This window comes from Triticum aestivum, chromosome 4B (genome assembly GCF_018294505.1).
Source record: "Triticum aestivum cultivar Chinese Spring chromosome 4B, IWGSC CS RefSeq v2.1, whole genome shotgun sequence".
Lineage (NCBI taxonomy): Eukaryota > Viridiplantae > Streptophyta > Magnoliopsida > Poales > Poaceae > Triticum > Triticum aestivum.
The window spans coordinates 475,272,832-475,279,330 of record NC_057804.1 but is presented as its reverse complement, the minus strand read 5'-3'; the positions used below and the strand labels follow the sequence as shown (position 1 = coordinate 475,279,330).

Below are 6,499 nucleotides of genomic sequence, written 5' to 3'. Positions count from 1 at the left end.
CCCTGCGAGGTAAGAGGCATCCCTCTCCATGTGCTCGACGGTCTCTGTCCGGAAATAATTTCATTATGCAAATGATTATTATTTTTCTCTGAGAATGTTACAATGACATCTGCACATCGTCGCTTCTTATCTCCCAGCCGCCACCTGCACAGGGCACACTCCGACCATGCAACCGCCAAGGTCGCTGACCACATTGTGCACGTCTACGCCATCGACCTCGGCGGACGGTGCCGCAATGTTCGTCAGTATGTCCGGTTGGTCGAGGAGCGCCAAGGAAGTGGGCCGAGGGGGCGTGGGGGCGGCGGCAGAAGCAGCATGGGTGTCCTACGGTGAGCGCTTTGAGGGATTCTGCAGAGCAGTTCTCCCCAGAGGCCTGATGCATCCAACCCTACAAGGTAGTTGCGCCACTTCCTGTGATGGGTAGCCCTTATATACATCTTGGCAATTCCCTGTTATGTTATCTAAATCTCGGCCACGTATGAGGCAAAAACCACATGCACCATTGTCTTCTATCTCCTTGCAGTAACTTCAGTTACTTGTAGCCAATGGGATCTATGCTATGAGGGAACATACATGTCAGGGCACATGTGCGTCCATGGGTCCTCTTTGTATTACTGCGTGTTGGTCTGTTATCATGCGGCATAGACCTGATGGTTGTTAGAATGCTGAAAGAGACGACTTCATTAGTTCATCCAGTAGTTTCTTGCTGCTGTGAAACGATTACGATTGACCAACAAAAAATAAAACTTTTGATTTCTCAAAACAAAATAAATAAATCGTGGAGCATCTAGGTAAGGAAAGCAGCTTTGTATGAAATTTTTAGTGCACTTCCAATATATATAGCTAGCAAGTGCAGGTCGAAATGGTGTGATAGGCCCGTGGCATCCCTATTGAAAACGAACATCTCTTTGAATTAGCAAGAAGAATAGCAGTAAAACACATAGACTGTTCTTATTTTACTCAAATGTCTACTGTCGACGCATGTTCGAACTTAAATGTATTCTATTAACAATTTATGCTTTACCTTAATTTCTTCTTTGTGTTCAGGCCCTAGCAGAGCTTGAACCTTCTTCAGCAAATAATGGTCACCGAGTTCTCATATTCAAGTTTCAACCACTGGACCACAATTCTTGATATCTTCCAATGGACACTGGAAGTAATATGAGCTACATATATGCATCTCAATGGGGGTTATTTCTTTCCTCAGCAAGTTACAGAACAATAGGAAAGGTAAAGTGAACACACAACTTGGTTTTATGGTTATTAGAACGTCACTGTACTATATTCCAGGCTAAGCAGAAGTGGCGTTGGCACTGAAGAACATCAGTTTATGTTTAAGAGATCTCAATTTTGGAGAGTCTGATGTGTTACAAATTATTGTTGTATATAAGGAGAATAGTGGGAGAAGATCTGCAGTTGTGTATGTGTAAGCTTTCTGAGGTAGTTTTTTTTTATTTCAAGATCCTAACTGTTTATCCATTTGCTCCTTAGATTCGCTTACTGATTGTAAATTGCTTTACTTCATTGGACATAAAAGGACAATATGCTTGTATTTGTGAAACTGCTATATTTTTCTGTACAATGGTGAAAGAGCTACATTTTATATCGCTCTATGATTCATTTTCTTCTATTCCATATGGACATAGGAAACTTGAAAACTACACCACAACTCTTAGGCTTGCCAAAATATGAGGATTATCACTCGGTCATGAGCGAAACTCGATGTACCCGGTAAGGATGGAGGCAAGATGGGGCCATAGAGCCCCCTTTTGCGCAGGAGGGAGTAGGTCTCAGCCGAAGGCAACAATTATGGCTGCTTCCAGAGCCTAAGCCACCTGCGGAGTCAATGTCATGGTCGCCCCAGAGCGGAATCCATCGCCTAGGCCACAAGAGTAGGAGCTGCTGTCGTAGAGGTCATGTCTGAACCTAAACTGAACTTTCTATGGATGGTAAGATGTCCTCCCTCAATCTTCTAGCAGCCAGTGCTCGTTGGCCTCTCCTCACCATTCAGTTGCTGATTGTATGAAATAGATGGTTAACACTTTATTTTGTTGGTCCCTACTGGACGGTAGTGATGTTGAGACACAAGAGATTATCAGGCCTACACACACACATATATATATATAATTGTTCATTGATCTTTCTTATCTCTGATATAATTTTGCCAATGATCAAAGAACTGTTGTTCTGGATGTACACCTATTGTGTTGCTTATTTTGCCATCACTCTTCTGCTTTACCTTAGGAGTAGTACCAATCTTAGAAAATGCTCCTAATTTGGGTAAAATTTGGAAACATTATGGATGGATAAATTTATGGACTTGTTCCTTTATTACCTAATTGTATAGCCTATGATCTTATACAGTTGAGGGCCGCTTATCCTATTCTTTATGTGTGAAGTTAAAAGCTAAACATAGCTAATGACATAAGTGATCTATTAAAATATATCGCGGAAGTAAGTACTTATTTTTGTTTCTACTTATTACCTAATTTTAATGTGAATTTTTCAAAGACATACAATGTTCGATATAGTCTAATTTAATATACCAGCGATGATGGTATTGAATCTGCGAAGAAAATGTATACTCATTTCATAATTGCATCTTTTAATTAGTAGGTCAGGACCAAGCTTTAGGCAGGAAAGTGGGACAATCTTCAGTAAGCTACAATGTTCATGTCTTCATATATCATTTGACTGATGTGTTCTTGTATCATTCTTCTACTTTCGGAGCTATTACTGCGATCATTTTGACCTCGTGTCTTCTTATATCATTTGACCTTATCTAGATATTAGTGGTTCTTAATCCAGCAAGGTCTTGAATATTTTTCGCTTTGTCCATTCAAAATTTTGTTCGTCTAGCAACGTTCATGGTTTAAGCTTTGATTCGAAAAACAACTTTCAATTTTATAGGAGAGACAAAGAGCAACAACAAGCCGCTGTAGATATTGTGTAGTAGCAACATTAATGATCTGCTAATGTTATAGGTTTTTTTTTCTTCTTTCCTTAATATCTACATGACCAATGTATATTTTTAATGATCAAACATGCACATGTCACATTAAGAGGTTGAGAGTAGCTCAAAAGATATGCATACATCCTCTACCTTTTACCTAATGAAATATTTCTAAAACCATAGTAGATGTCAGGTGTAAATTCCATAAAGAATTGTTGGTTTTTGTAATTATTTCGTGAAACTTTCATTGTAGGGTTCTAGGATTGGTCAATAAGCAGGGTTGTTTTCTTTCTTTAGTATCTGCATGATCAAGTTGGTCTGTACTTTTAATGATCATACCTGCACATGTCACATTAAGATTGAATATATTGTGACTTTTCTAACCATTTCTTGTTAATTGCTTGAGGAAAAACCAACAGGAATATTTTTCTTAGAAATCCCAAGGAAGTAAATGTTCTCACTGTGTTGGTAAAATAATATATATTTTTGTTGTATGTATACTTAATTTCAGGAGATGTAGATTTTCTTGTTATCTTATATATGTTCCTTTTCTTTTTTTCTTCTTGTGAAAAATGAGTTCAACAACAAAGGGGTCCTCATTCTGGCCTCCTGGGGTTGAAATGATTACTCTAATTGATTTGAAGATTGTTAATTTTTTTATTTGGAAACGCTTGGAAGCTTTCCTTTGTTTTGGCGTTATGAAGATCTTATGCTGCAGGGAGTTTTCACCAATGCCACAAAGATGTTGCTGCATCGAACGCATAGGATAATATGATATTAGTAAGTATCTATCATCTACATTTTTCTTTTGTCTTCAATTTTGTAGGATTTCTTTTCTTTCAGCAATGTTTTAGAAATATAAATACTTTCTTATATGTTTATCCAGTCATCCACATTTAACTAGGTTGCAAAGAACGTTGAAGTGATAACTGCATGTGTAAGTACCATGGATGAGCTAGCAGAACATACATTTTTATGCTAGAGTGCATGTGGATTAGGTATGTGTATTTGTTGGCAATGTTCATGTGTGAGAAAGCAAGGTCCATAAGATATCTAGGGGATTAGAGGTGGTATGATTTAAAGATAAAGCATCATCTTGAGTGCTTTTTTTCATGTGGTTGCTGCATGGGCTTCAAATAATTTACTTGGGACTTCATTCAGAAGTACAACTGGCAATCCGAGATCAATACTGAGATCAGACATCAGATACGATATAATTTTTTTTGTACAAACAAAATCTATGATATCATGCCATTCTATGTGTGTTCAGAAATAAGTTTGGTATCTGCTACAATGTACATATAACTTGGTCATCCTAAAGAAACTTTATCTTGCATATTGCTTGGTTACAAGATAATAACTAATATGTATTACAAATATCTAGGGAAATCTTTTGATTGTTTTGTACATATATTATCATGGATGCCAAATAGCAGGTTGCTTCAAACCAGGGGAACTGGCTGGTTCATAGATGGTTGAACGTTCAATCTTCGACAATGCTCATGGAGCAAACAAGGGGAATTAGGTTAGTATGTCTTTAAAATAGCACCCAAAGGTGCACTCAATAATTCCAGTTTTTCAACTTGTACTGTTATTGTTGATACACATTGTTTTGTGCATACTTGCTAGGGAAAAGTATATTTTTCGTCCCTGGACTCTCTCAAAAGTATAGAAACGGTCCTTCAACTTTAAAACCGGCAAATGTTAGTCCCTCAACTTCTCAAACCGGATTATTTTAGTCCCTTGACTCAACAAAAGTTGTTTTCATGCTTACTTGGCATGGTTTTGACCAGTCAACAGCCACATGGCAATCTTCTTCTTTTCCATTTTAACTCGGCTGGTCATTTCGTCGAGCAGTTGGCGCCACCGGGCAACAAGAGAAAGAGGTAGGCATGGAGCTTGCGTGCCTGTCGGCAGCGCACAGAGGGTGCAGGAGGCCAGGGAGCTACGCTACAGTGAGTTTTGTGGGATGAGCGGGGCTGTCGCGGCTAGCAGCACGGAGGCACGCGGCGGCTTGGCCTTCACGGCGAACTCGTAACACAGACACAACTAACTGCTACTCGTGTTGCCATCTCGTGCTCATGGTATGCCTCTGCAATTGCCGACGACCGCGCTGTTGATGTCCCTGCGTCATCCAATTCTCGTTCAAATCCATCACTTGCGTGCTGCGGGTCCTGGACATGGCGTGGACAATGGCGCGATGGCGGGGCGCACGCTTGTCGCCGCTCCAGCGCCGTCAGCCACACCCGCTTCGGCGGCTCGCCCCGTCTGCCGTTGTTGCTCGGCCACGCACGGGCGATGACTGCTGAAACCATGCAAGTCAGCATGAAAACCACTTTTGTTAAATCAAAGGACTCGAGTTATCTGGTTTAAAGAATTGAGGGACTAAGTTTTGCTGGTTTTGAAGTTAAGGGACCGTTTCTATACTTTCGAGAGAGTTTAGGGACGAAAAATATACTTTTCCCTACTTGCTCGTAATCACCAATCACCACAGTTAACACACTACACATGATTCTGCTTGCAGAAACCCAACAGTTAACGGAGAAATCAGGTCACTTTGCATCTACTTTGCCTCAGTTTTTTCAGAAGTCAACAGAGTTTGTAAAAAAAAGAAACATGATCCTGCGGCGGTTGCCCAGACTTTTTTTTCTGCGGTAGTAATGTTTGGATGGGACATGTCCCTTCTTTCATAATCACTTTGTAATTTCTACTTGTGCTATGTAATGGACGCCTTACATAAAAAGGCAGTATGTTTTGTAGATACTCCCTTTGTTGAGAATAATTATCACTATAACTTTCTTTATGAGGACTTGTTGTGTCGCATGTTCAATAATAGGTAGAAGAAAGGATACACATATAAATTCATAGCATGTATGGTAAACTCCTGGCTCTACATGTACGTGGCCACTTTAATATTGTACTATATTATCAATAAAAAATCTTATATTTCTTTAGAGAGTGAGTACATCCTACATTCGGATGGAACAGTTCTCTTACAAATAAGTTAGTAAAGAAACATAGACAATCTAGACCGGCGAGAGCTACTTGAGGAGGCATGCTGCTATGTATTGCAGATGTGAAATTAAAGGAAGGGGGCATTTTAGTCAATTAGGTTGTTGTATGCGGTTGCATGTATGTTGATTGTTGCTTTATTATTATGTTGATTGTTGCTTTATTATGTATAATAAGCGGGTGAGAGCGTTTTCAGTATATCCATTTGTTGGCCCGTGGATATTAGGGAGAAGGTTTGTTAGGCCATGTACAATGCTGGTTGCTTATGCACGGATGCTCAAGGAGAGAGAGCAGCTTGCGTCGCAAAAAAGAATTCCTCTCACAACGCCAAATGCTTAGCATAAGGTTCTTAAGTTGCTTTAATGTTCACGTAGTAGCACTTAGCCTAGCCTGGTACCTTTTCTGTCCAACCCTGCACTAGCACTTGGGCTGAAGCCCCGGTAACTTGAAGTTAGCCGTTATTTCTCCCAGGCACTGGTTGGCACCGGAAGCAAAATTTTGCTTCTGCCTCCCTTCCCAAGCACCTCTCCACTC

At 40.0% G+C, this 6,499-nt stretch overlaps 1 long non-coding RNA gene across 6 annotated transcripts; it reads left to right on the top strand.

Annotated features, from left to right (window-relative positions):
* Nucleotides 1-21: 21 nt before the first annotated feature.
* On the top strand, nucleotides 22-5,907 carry LOC123092799 (uncharacterized). 6 transcript variants are annotated; one of them, XR_006444870.1, is made up of 5 exons: nucleotides 28-395; nucleotides 1,048-3,733; nucleotides 4,390-4,478; nucleotides 4,583-4,656; nucleotides 4,811-5,907. It is a non-coding gene; the product is annotated as an uncharacterized lncRNA (long non-coding RNA). The 6 variants fall into 6 exon arrangements; XR_006444867.1 differs by having other exon boundaries at nucleotides 4,387-4,478; XR_006444866.1 differs by having other exon boundaries at nucleotides 25-395; nucleotides 1,048-4,478.
* Nucleotides 5,908-6,499: the final 592 nt, after the last annotated feature.